General features: G+C 41.8%; 1 pseudogene; it reads left to right on the top strand.

Annotated features, from left to right (window-relative positions):
- Positions 1-3610: 3610 nt before the first annotated feature.
- Positions 3611-3712, top strand: LOC114217249 (U2 spliceosomal RNA; annotated as a pseudogene).
- The last annotated feature ends 7176 nt before the right edge of the window (positions 3713-10888 follow it).

Genomic DNA, 10888 nt, shown 5'->3' with positions numbered 1-10888 from the left:
CAGTGTCCCCGCTGAGTAGGGAGTCCAATGCGAGGCTGGATCCCATGACTATGGGATCATGACCTGAGCCGTAGGCAGAAGCTTAACTGACTGAGCCACCCAGGTGTCCCAAGGTTGCCTTTATTTTTGTGAGCATGTTCTTTGCTGTGCAGAAGCTTTTTGGTTTGTTGTTGTCTCACTTGTTTATTTTTGCTTTTGATACCTTTACTTTTGGTGTCAAATCCAAAAAAGACATTGCCAAGTGCCATGTCAAGGAGCTTATAGCCTATATTTTCATCTAGGAGTTTTATGGTTTCAAGTCTTACAGTCAAGTCTTTAATCCATTTTGAGTTAATGTTTGTGTATGGTATAAGATAATGGTCCAGTTTCATTCTTTTGCATGTGGCTGTCTAGTTCTGCCAGCATCATTTATTGAAGACACTGCCCTTTCCCTTGTATACTCTTGGCTCCTTTGGTGTAAGTTAACTGACCCTCTATGTGTATTTTGATTACTTTCCAACCTTTCAAAAATGAAAAAGAAATTCTTAGCTTAATGGGTCTTACAGAAACAGCCACTGGTTTGGGTTTGGCCCATGGACTGTAGTTTGCCAACCCTTCGTTTACAACAACCAACATCTGTTTCTTGCTGTCTTTACATGTTGGTGATTACAGGTCAGATTCTGTGGCTCAAAGCACCTCACTTTGGGACCTACATTGGGCTATAGGAGCGGCCCCTATTTGAGTCACACTATTCATGCAGCAGAGAGGAAGAACGAGAGTTGGAAACACAGGAGGTAAACACATGATGCCTCCTAAGCTCCTGCTCAGAACTGGCCTGCTCTCACCGCTCATATTCTGTTGGTCCAAGCAGGTCACAAAACCCAACCAGACAGTGGAGCAGGGAACTGTGCTGTCTCCAAAGAGGCATTGAAAATCACACAGCAATGGGTGGTGACATATAATCCTCTCAGAGGGAAAGAAGGGACTAGTTGGAAAGGCTTATACAACATACCATCCTGCACCAGGACCCATTCCCAGTATGCATTAGGATAGTACGTCAAAGTGTGGCTCAAGGACTGATGTCCCTGGTCTATAATAAGTGTAGAAAGTGAAAGTAAGTAAAAATTTAAGAAGTTTTATATAATAAATATGCCTGCAACAGATTGGGAACAAAAACAATCTAGTTGTTCACCCCAGTCTGAGAAGCACTTTCATCAGTAGACAGAGTAGCCAATACTTTCAGGGGACAGGAGTTCACCGGCCAATATACAACCATTATGAGAAAAACAACAAACGGGATCACAGAGACACACATGCACACACAATCACATATATATAATCTAAGAATTAGTGAAATAAAAAAATCAGAAATTTAAAATAAGGATTATAAAAATACTTAGAGAAGAGATTATATTTGATTATACATCTGAGGTAATGAGAAATCATAAAAAAGAACCAAGAAGGAATGCTAGGATTGAAAATGGAAAGAACACAAGAGATAGAATAAATAGGGGCGCCCAGGTGGCTCAGTCAGTTAAGCATCTGCCTTCGGCTCAGGTCATGGTCCCAGGGTCCTGGGATCGAGCCCCGCATCGGGCTCCCTGCTCCGCGGGAAGCCTGCTTCTCCCTCTCCCACTCCCCCTGCTTGTGTTCCCTCTCTCGCTGTGTCTCTCTCTGTCAAATAAATAAATAAAATCTTGAAAAAATAGAGATAGAATAAATAGAAGAATAGATATGGCTAAAGAAAAATTAGTAAATTTCAAGATCATATTGAGGAGATTTCCCATAAAAAAGCAAGAAAGGACAAAAAGATAAAGGATACAAAAAGAAGTAGAGAGACATGGAGGACAGGAATAAAAATGCCAACATCTGGAAAATTAGGGGTTCCAGAAGGCAGGTGAAAACACGGAGTGGAATAAATTATATTTTGAATAGTGAAGGTAACCTTCCCAGAATTAAAGAAGGATGAAAGGTCTTAGATTAAAAGGACCCATCAAATGCCAAATAGAGCATTAAGAAAAAATCTACACTGAGACACATTATAACAAAATGTAAGATTGTCAGTGTAAAATGTAAGAATATCAAAGACAAAGAGAAAATTGTAAGGGAATTCTATGGGAAGAGAAAGGGCAAATCGGTATCATTCTACTCAACAGGAACACTGGATGCAAGGTAAGGATAGAACAATATGTTTTAAAGTATCAAAGGAAGAGAACTTTGATTCTAGAATTTTTTATATCCCATCAAATTCTCATTCAAATGCTAGAGCATAATACAAATATTCTCCAGCACACAAAGCCTTGGAAGCTTTGCCACACAAACACTGAGAACAATCTTGAAGAAAGTAATCAAGATGAGACACAAATCAAGGAGATGCTCCAAGAGACTGGAGAAATAACAGTGTTCAAATGCTTTGGGACACCTGCCTGGCCCAGTTGGTAGAGCCTGTGACTCTGGATCCTGGGGTCCTGAGTTCACACCCCATATTGGGTATAGAGCTTACTTAAAAAAAAAAAAAGAGTGTTCAAATACTTTGGTAAAGTTTATCTTTGTCTTTAAAGAAAAGGGGTTGTATCAAATAAGATGAAAAGAGAATACACATCTATAACAAATAATATCAATACTGGATGGTGGTGGAGAAAAAGAGACATGAGCGTATTACTTTCTTATTAAGGGGAAGAAATAGATATTGATACATTTAATTGTTCATAAGAGTAAAAAACCATGAATATAAGTAATAAATTAAGAACAACCACAATGTGGGGCACCTGGGTGGCTCGGATGGTTAAACGTCTGCTTTCAGCTCAGGTCATGATCTCCAGGTCCTGGGATCAAGCCCCATGTTGGGCTCCTGGCTCAGCAGGGAGTCTGCTTCTCCCTCTCCCTGCCTCACCCCCTGCTTGTACTCTATCTGTCTCTCTCTCTCTCTCTCTCAAATGAATAAATAAAACCTTAAACAAAAAACCCACAGCATGAATAAAATACAAATATATAGCTTTTATTTTATTTTTTTAATTTAAAAAATTTTTATTTATTCTATTTATTTATTTAGGGAGCCAAGGGGGAGGGAGAGAGAAAGAATCTCAAGCAGACTCTGTGCTGAGCATGGAGCCCGACATGGGGCTCGATCCCACCACCCTGAGATCATGACCTGAGCTAAAACCAAGAGTCAGAAGCTTAATCGACTGAGCCACCCTGGCACCCCCAAATATATAACTTTTCAATCAGCCAAAGAAAACTCAATCTAGGATGTCTGGGTGGCTCAGTCGGTTAAGCGTCTGCCTTTGGCTCAGGTCATGATCCCAGGGGCCTAGGATTGAGTCCTGAGTCGAGCTCCCTGCTCTGCAGGGAGTCTGCTTCTCCCTCTGCTCCTCCCCCGACTTGTTCTCTCTCTCTTGCTCTCTCTCTCTCAAATAAGTAAATAAAATATTAAAAAAACAGAAAACTCAATCTAGCCAACAGACTAAAGAGAACAGTGACAATAGTATAAAAGGAATAAAATATGAAGCAAATGTAAAATAACATGACAGAAGTAAATCCTAATTTAACTGTAAATACAATAATGTATTGAATTAAATTCAAAAGTAAAAGGCCAAGATTCTCAGACTACTTTTTAAAAATCCAACAATACATCGCTTCTCGGCCTTTTGGCTAAGATCAAGTGTAGTATCTGTTCTTATCAGTTTAAAAATCCAACAATACAATTTATCAAAGCGTATATTTAAAACCAAAAGAAATGGAAAATTTGAAAATAGGAAAGAAAAAGTTATGCCAGGCATATATGAATCAAAAGAATCCAGAAGGTAGCAATCCTAATATGTAATAAAATAGGATTTAAAGTAAAAAAAAGTCATAAAAGACAAAAGATATTATGGAACTTAACATAGGAAGTAGAGGAAGGAAATTATAAATGCCAGCTATTGTCTGTGACCAGTGTTAGAAACAAGGACTGTATTAGCTATGCACATTTTCTTTCTTGATTACAGAATATCATATTATGACTTATAATTGATAAGACATGACTATTTCTCTGAGTGATGTTGTTCTTCATGAGTCATTGGGTAGTCTCTTTCATAGAGAGAGAATTTTTTTTCTATGATAGTTGAATTATATGAGATGGGAACATTTTGTTACTTTTGTTTTTTGAAATTTAAGTATGGGAAGTTTGTATGGATAACTAGTACACACAATGATGGACTGTGGCCTATACTGTGTATTGGCTCATTTAACACAGTGTCCAATCCCCATATTGTATGTCTTCCTATACTGTATAGGCTGGAAAGCTAAAAACTACATTTCCCAGACTCCCCTAGAGGTATTTTTCAAATAGATGCATCCACATAAGACTGGAATGAAGGAAATGAGAAGTGTGAGACAAAAGTCATGCCTATCGATACATCAGCTTTTCTTGCAAGCATAGTTTGAAGGCACTGGTTTTTCTGGGGCAGCTTGGCAGAGATTTCAATGTCTATTCCTAATGTCATAGTATTAGACGGTGGCAGCATTTGAGGGTCTACAATAATAGCCATGTGGTGTGGTTGGGAATTTCTCATGGCTGCTATTGTCCCGAACTTTCAGCATCTAAGCATGATTCTCTGGCCCACCTGGATACTCATAAGCCATCTACTGTTGTCTAATAAAGCCCTTTCTGTTTAAACTACCCAGAGTGGACGCTATTCTCTACAAGTAACAATACTGACTCTAGAAGACTGTTAGCTCTACCTCAACATCTTTTCTCTCTTTCTTCCTTAGTAAGAGAATTTTTACTATACATATTATTACCCCATACAAAGACTGTATTTCCCAGATTCTCTTGCAGCTAGATGTGACCATGTGACTAAGTTCTGAGCAATGGGATGTAAATAAAATTGTGATGTGGTAGATTCCAGGAATCTTCCTTAAGAGATAATAAGGACATGCCCTTTACCCATTCTTCCCCCTTTCTCTATCCTTCTGCTTTGAATGTAGAGTTGGTGGTCCATTTTAGAACAGGAGCATGAGGGCTGCATGCTAGGTATGGTGGAACAGAAAGTTGGCAACAGGCCTGTTTCCTTGAGGACTTCATAGAATGGAGCTTCTATACTAGCCTTGAATCATCTACCTCCAGGTTTTTTATGTAGGGGAAAAATAAACTGATAACTTGTTGAAGCCATTGTTATGTTAGGTTTTCTGTCACTCTCAGCCAAATCTAATTCAATGAATCAATGACCAATAAACCATTCAGAATATACACCCTTCCTTTCTGACCATTAATCTCTGGTTTGTATTTCGGGATTAAAATTCCATATTATTCCGTCTCTGATCATGCTAATGCACAACTTACAATAACTCCCAAGGTTGTAGTTCCTTAAATACAGCTCCTCGAAGACAGTTCCTCTTGATCTGAAGACCCATGAACTAAGGAGACAAGTTATCTGCTTTATATTTACCCAAAAGGCAATGGTGCTACATATAGGATAATCACCATAGACATCCCTGTTCAAAAAGGATGGAGATGGGGGCGCCTGGGTGGCTCAGTCATTAAGCATCTGCCTTTGGCTCAGGTCACGGTCCCAGGGTCCTGGGATCGAGCCCCACATCGGGCTCCCTGCTCAGCGGGAAGCCTGCTTCTCCCTCTCCCACTCCCCCTGTATGTGGTCCCTCTCTCGCTGTGTCTCTCTCTCTGTCAAATGAAAAATAAAAAAAAAGGATAGAGATGCTGGCACAAATGAATCACTGGTCCATAGCAATTCTGAAGTCCATCTGGACAAATGTTGGAAATTCCTTGATTAGGACTCAAGGACTGGAGATAATCATCCATGGCTCTTGGTTCTACCTTCTGGGCTCTTGGTTCTGCCCTCTGAGTCATCCTTCCTTTTGCATAGAAAATAGTCCAAATTTGCAACTGTGTAGTTTTCACAGATTGCATTTTACTAGTAGAATTTGGAGGGTCAGAAGATATCTTTTCACTTTGTAATGCCTCTGATCCTTTCAGTCCAACTGGGCAGTGTTCCCCCAAACACATTTTAAAAACATGGGACTCTTCTGAATCTTCTTGAGGTTCACTCCATTAGACAAAAGATATCCTCACAAAGCTCTTCAAGACAAACCCTTCTACAACCTTGAGCTTCTGTTGAGGGACAATAAATGCCCTTAAGCTTCTTTCTTTCTCTGAAATTTTATTTTTTGAGAAAGAGAGAGAGAGCACGAGCAGGGGGAGGGGCAGAGGGAGAAGCGGACTCCCCGCTAAGCAGGGAGCCTGACGTGGAGCTTGATCCCAGGACCCTGAGATCACTACCTGAGCCAAAGGCAGTCATTTAACCCACTGAGCCACCCAGGAGCCCCTGCCCTTAAGCTTCTTAGAATCCTACTGTTTGAATGAGGATTCATGGCATATCCTTAAATCTTTAGAGGACTTTTTATCTAAATGAACAGTACTCTGAGGTAACTAACACCTTCCCTCTTTCTTAGGTCTTGACAAAGGATTTTACAGCTATTCCCTTCACTTCACCTTTGGACTGTGTTTTCCTGGCATTGTCCTGCATTTAATCTTTGCTCAGAAGCCATTTCTTAATTTTAGCATCATTTGCCACCTGGACAGGCTGGAGATTTTCAAAACCAGAAAGTTCTGGCTTCCTTTTGTCTAATAGTCCTTCCTTTACCTTATCTTTCTCTCTCTTCTTCTTCTTCTTCTTTTTTTTTTTTTGGTAGATTTTATTTATTTATTTGACAGAGAGAGAGAGAGAGCCCAAGTAGGCAGAGAGGCAGGCAAAGGGAGCGGGAGAAGCAGGCTCTCCACTGAGCAGGGAGCCCGATGTGGGGCTCCAGCCCAGGACCCTGGGATCATGACCTGAGCTGAAGGCAGCCGCTTAAGAGACTGAGCCACCCAGACGCCCCTACCTTCTCTCTCTCTTTTCTGATTTTACTACAAGTGGCAAACAGAGACCAGGCAGCCCCTTCCACATTCTGCATGGAGATCTCCTTAGCTAGATCACCCGATTCATTAGGTATATTTTCCATTTTTCACCTCACTGCAGGCAATAGTGTTGCTAAATTTCTGCCAATACATAACAAGGACCCCTTTCTTTCAGTGTCCAGTAAGATTTTTATGATTTTCTTTTTTTTTTAAGATTTTATTTATTTATTTGAGAGAGAGAATGAGAGAGAGAGAAAGCACATGAGGGGGGGGGAGAGTCAGAGGGAGAAGCAGACTCCCTGCCGAGCAGGGAGCCCAATGTGGGACTCGATCCAGGGACTCCAGGATCATGACCTGAGCCGAAGGCAGTCGCTTAACCAACTCAGCCACCCAGGTGCCCGATTTTTATGATTTTCCTTTAGGCCCTCCCTTGCAGCTTCGTCAAAGGCCATCAAGACTCTACTATTTTTTGAAAGGCTCAAGTTTCACTAACACTCCCTCAGAGTCCTTCCACCTTCCACGGCTCAGTTACAAAGTCATGTTTTTAGGTTTTTTGTTATGGTAGCACTTTCAGGTACCACAACTTGTATAAGTTATCTGTTGCTGCATAACAAGTTGCCCCCACAACTTAATGGCTTAAAAGAACACATATTAATTACTTCACAAGATTTCTGAGGGTCAGGAATCTGGAAGCAGCTTCATTGGTTGGTTCTGTGTCTGGTCTCTCATGAGGTTTCACTCAAGCTGTGAGCTGGGACTGCAGTCAGCTGAAAGCTTGTCTGGGGCTGGAGGACCCATTCCAAGGTGGCACACTCTCATGGCTGTTGGCAGAAAGCTTCAGTTCATCTCCACATGGTGCCTGAGGATACTGGCTTCTCCCAGAACAGCAGACCCAAGACAGAGAAAGAACAAGCAGGAAGCTGTGTTGTCTCTTATCACCAACACTCTGAAATCACACACTATCATTTCTGCTTTATTCCATTCTTTAGAAGCGCTCACTAAGTCCAGCTCACACTCATGCAAAGGCGAATTGGGACCACCCTCTTGAAGGGAGCAGTGTCAAAGAATATGTAGGCATGTAAAAACCACCACTACCCATGTTCTTCTCCTTGCCCTCTACTCCAAGGGGGAGAGTGGAGTTTTCACTTTTCCTGTCTAGGCACTGTTCCTCTGTTTGAGATTTTGATCTCCTTCTCACTCAATTGCAGAAATTCAGCCACTTAATTATTCCTCCTATATATTTAATCTTTCCCTTTTATCTTCATGCTTTCCTTCAGCATTTAAGTCTTTTTCTTTTAAAAGATTTTATTTATTTATTTGAGAGAGAGTGAAAGTGAGAGAGATCACAGAGCTCTGGAGAGGGAGAAGCAGACTCACCGCTGAACGGACAGCCAGATGTGGGGCTCGATCCCAGGACCCTGAGCTGGAGGCAGTCACTTAACTGACTGAGCCACCCAGGCACCCCTATTTTTAAGTCTTTACCCATATCCCCTTCTAGCTAATACCCTCTTTCTTTGCCTGTAGTAGTTTTAAGACATGTCCCCAAATTCTCTGACATTCTTCCCATTAAGAGATAGCAGCTATGTCCCCTTCTGCTTGAATCTTGGTAGGTTGTGACTACTTTTCCCAATGGGATATGGCAAGTGAGGCACCGTGTAAGTTCTGTTGATAGGTATAAAAGATCACACAGCTCCTTCCTAGTTCTCTTGGATACCCCCTCTTGGTATGCTCTCTTGTGAGGACCCTCCCTCTCAGAACCCAGCCACCATGCTGCAAGTGGCCCAAGGCACACCGAGAGGCTACGCGTAGGTGCTCCAGGTAACAGTCACAGCTGAGTCAGTTTTCAAGGGATCCCAGTCTTGGTGCCAGACCTGTGAGTGAAGAAACCTCCAGATGATTCCAGTTCCCAGGAGTTCAAGTCACTCCGAGCCATCTGGGTCTTCCCAGCTGAAACTCCAGACATTGTGAAACAGAGACAAGCCATCCCTGCTGTGACTTGTTCAGTTCTTGATCCATGGAATCCCTTAACATAATAATATAGCTTCGTTTTATGCCATTAAGTTTGGGTTGGAACTGGAACATCCCCTTTATACCCAAATCTCTCTAAAGAGTTGTTTCTTCTCGGGGTGCCTGGATGGCTTAGTTGGTTAGGCATCTGCCTTTGGCTCAGGTCATGATCTCAGGGTCCTGGCCATGAGTCAGGCTCCCGGCTCAGAAGGGAGTCCGCTTCTCTCTCTCCCTCTGCCCTTTGTGCTTGCTCTCTCTCTCTCAAATGAATGAGTTAAATCTTAAAAAAAAAAAAAAAAGTTGTTTCTTCTCATTACCTCTGTTTCTTTATCCCCTACTTATTCCTCTAATCTGGATTTTGCTCCTTTCTTTCAAGGTTAAGTCTTCTGAAGTCAATGATCTCCGAGTTGTTAAATCTAATAGACACTTTCTCTTAGCCTGTCAAGAGAAGTATTTAACACTATTGTCCAATTCTTCCTTTTAGAGTCACTCTTCTCCTACTTTCTCTGACACCACCGTAGGTGGCATCCCAGGCCACTTCCTTCCTCTCTAGTTGCTTCTCGGTGTCATTGGCAATTTCACCTTCCTCCAACCAGACACTGGGTGATGAAGTGGCAGCAGCTCGGTTCTAAGCCTTCTCTTCTCACTTTGTATTCTCTATCCATACCCATGGTTCTAATTCCCCTCCATAGGACATCAGTGATAACATTTTATCTCTAACAATTCTATCTGTTAAGCTCCACACCATATGTCCAGATGCCCTCTTAACATTTTGTACTGGTCAGGGTTCTCAGCTGCACACAGACTGGCCATGGCTGATTTAAGCAGAAATAGATGGATGAAAAGTTCACAGAATCCCAGAAAGAGGAGAGCACAGGGGTTGGAGCCTCTGCTAAGCAGGCAGAGACAACAGCCAAGTCAGAGCACAGAGCTGGCCTGGTGAGGATACCGACAGGGCTCCCAGCAGAGATGTGGTAGCTGCCACCACTGATAGCCCTAGCCGTGGACAGTGGATGCTGCTACCACGAACAGCCCTCCCACGATGGTGCCTGGAGATACGATCTTGCTGTGGCTGTCACCACTGCAAGAAAAGTTTCTTTGAGGTTCCTCCTTCTTGGTCTCATAGCTCCCTTTTCAAAGTCCCTGGTGTGTGCATCTGTTTATCAAAGTGTGGAGCATGGGCACTGTCCTAGCTGTGGGGATTCTGGGAAAGCAAGTCACTGGCATTTCCAGATTCTGTTAGAAGGCAGATTCTACCTGCCACCGATTAATCACAAGGTTAGGCATTCTCCAAATATGTAAGTGAGTTTCAGAAGCTAGGAGGGGGAAGGTGAGGAGGAAAAACTCCTATTACTTCTTCCTTGCAACAAGGTGTTTATCACCAATCTGATGTGCTCTCCTGAGGAACAAGTTTGTAGAACTCTTTTGCATGTTTTAATTAACTAAGGCTGAAATAAAACCTTGTGCTATAAAATGCCCAGGTCTTTCTGGGAGAATTCTCAATGGGGATGCTTGCAGAGTAGCTTGAATACATCCAACCCTCCTGATAATTAGTGGTTTTCAAACATGTTTCCATTTACCTGTTCAGAATGGGAAGGAATGCAGCTAAGTAGCAGAACACCTTTACAGTAATAAGGAAGTGACATTAAGAGATCGTTGTGAATATTTTGTATCCCTCTCCTAGGACATCCGATCCTCAAAATGCATAGCTAATTGTTGATGGAACCAAAGCAATGAGCTTTGTCCAATTTGACTGAGTATGACATAGAAGAGGAAGCCATCGAAAAAATGAAAGGTTTTGACATTTTTCCCCCAGTTTTGTTACATCACAGTGCTTTTCAGTACCTGACCCAACATAAGGAACTAGAAACTAATTTATAGAATTCATGTTTCTGTAGTTGCAGGGAAAATTCAGTGATTTAAGATTTTAGAAAATATACAACCTGTTTGCACTTTGGGTCATAAATATGTCAAAAGAAAGTCGATGTACAATGAATTTTTTTATTC

Source organism: Eumetopias jubatus, unplaced genomic scaffold (genome assembly GCF_037043125.1).
Source record: "Eumetopias jubatus isolate StellerSeaLion01/CBP00866 unplaced genomic scaffold, mEumJub1_p1.0 scaffold_4, whole genome shotgun sequence".
Classification (NCBI taxonomy): domain Eukaryota; kingdom Metazoa; phylum Chordata; class Mammalia; order Carnivora; family Otariidae; genus Eumetopias; species Eumetopias jubatus.
This window is presented reverse-complemented; position numbering and strand designations above follow the sequence as displayed.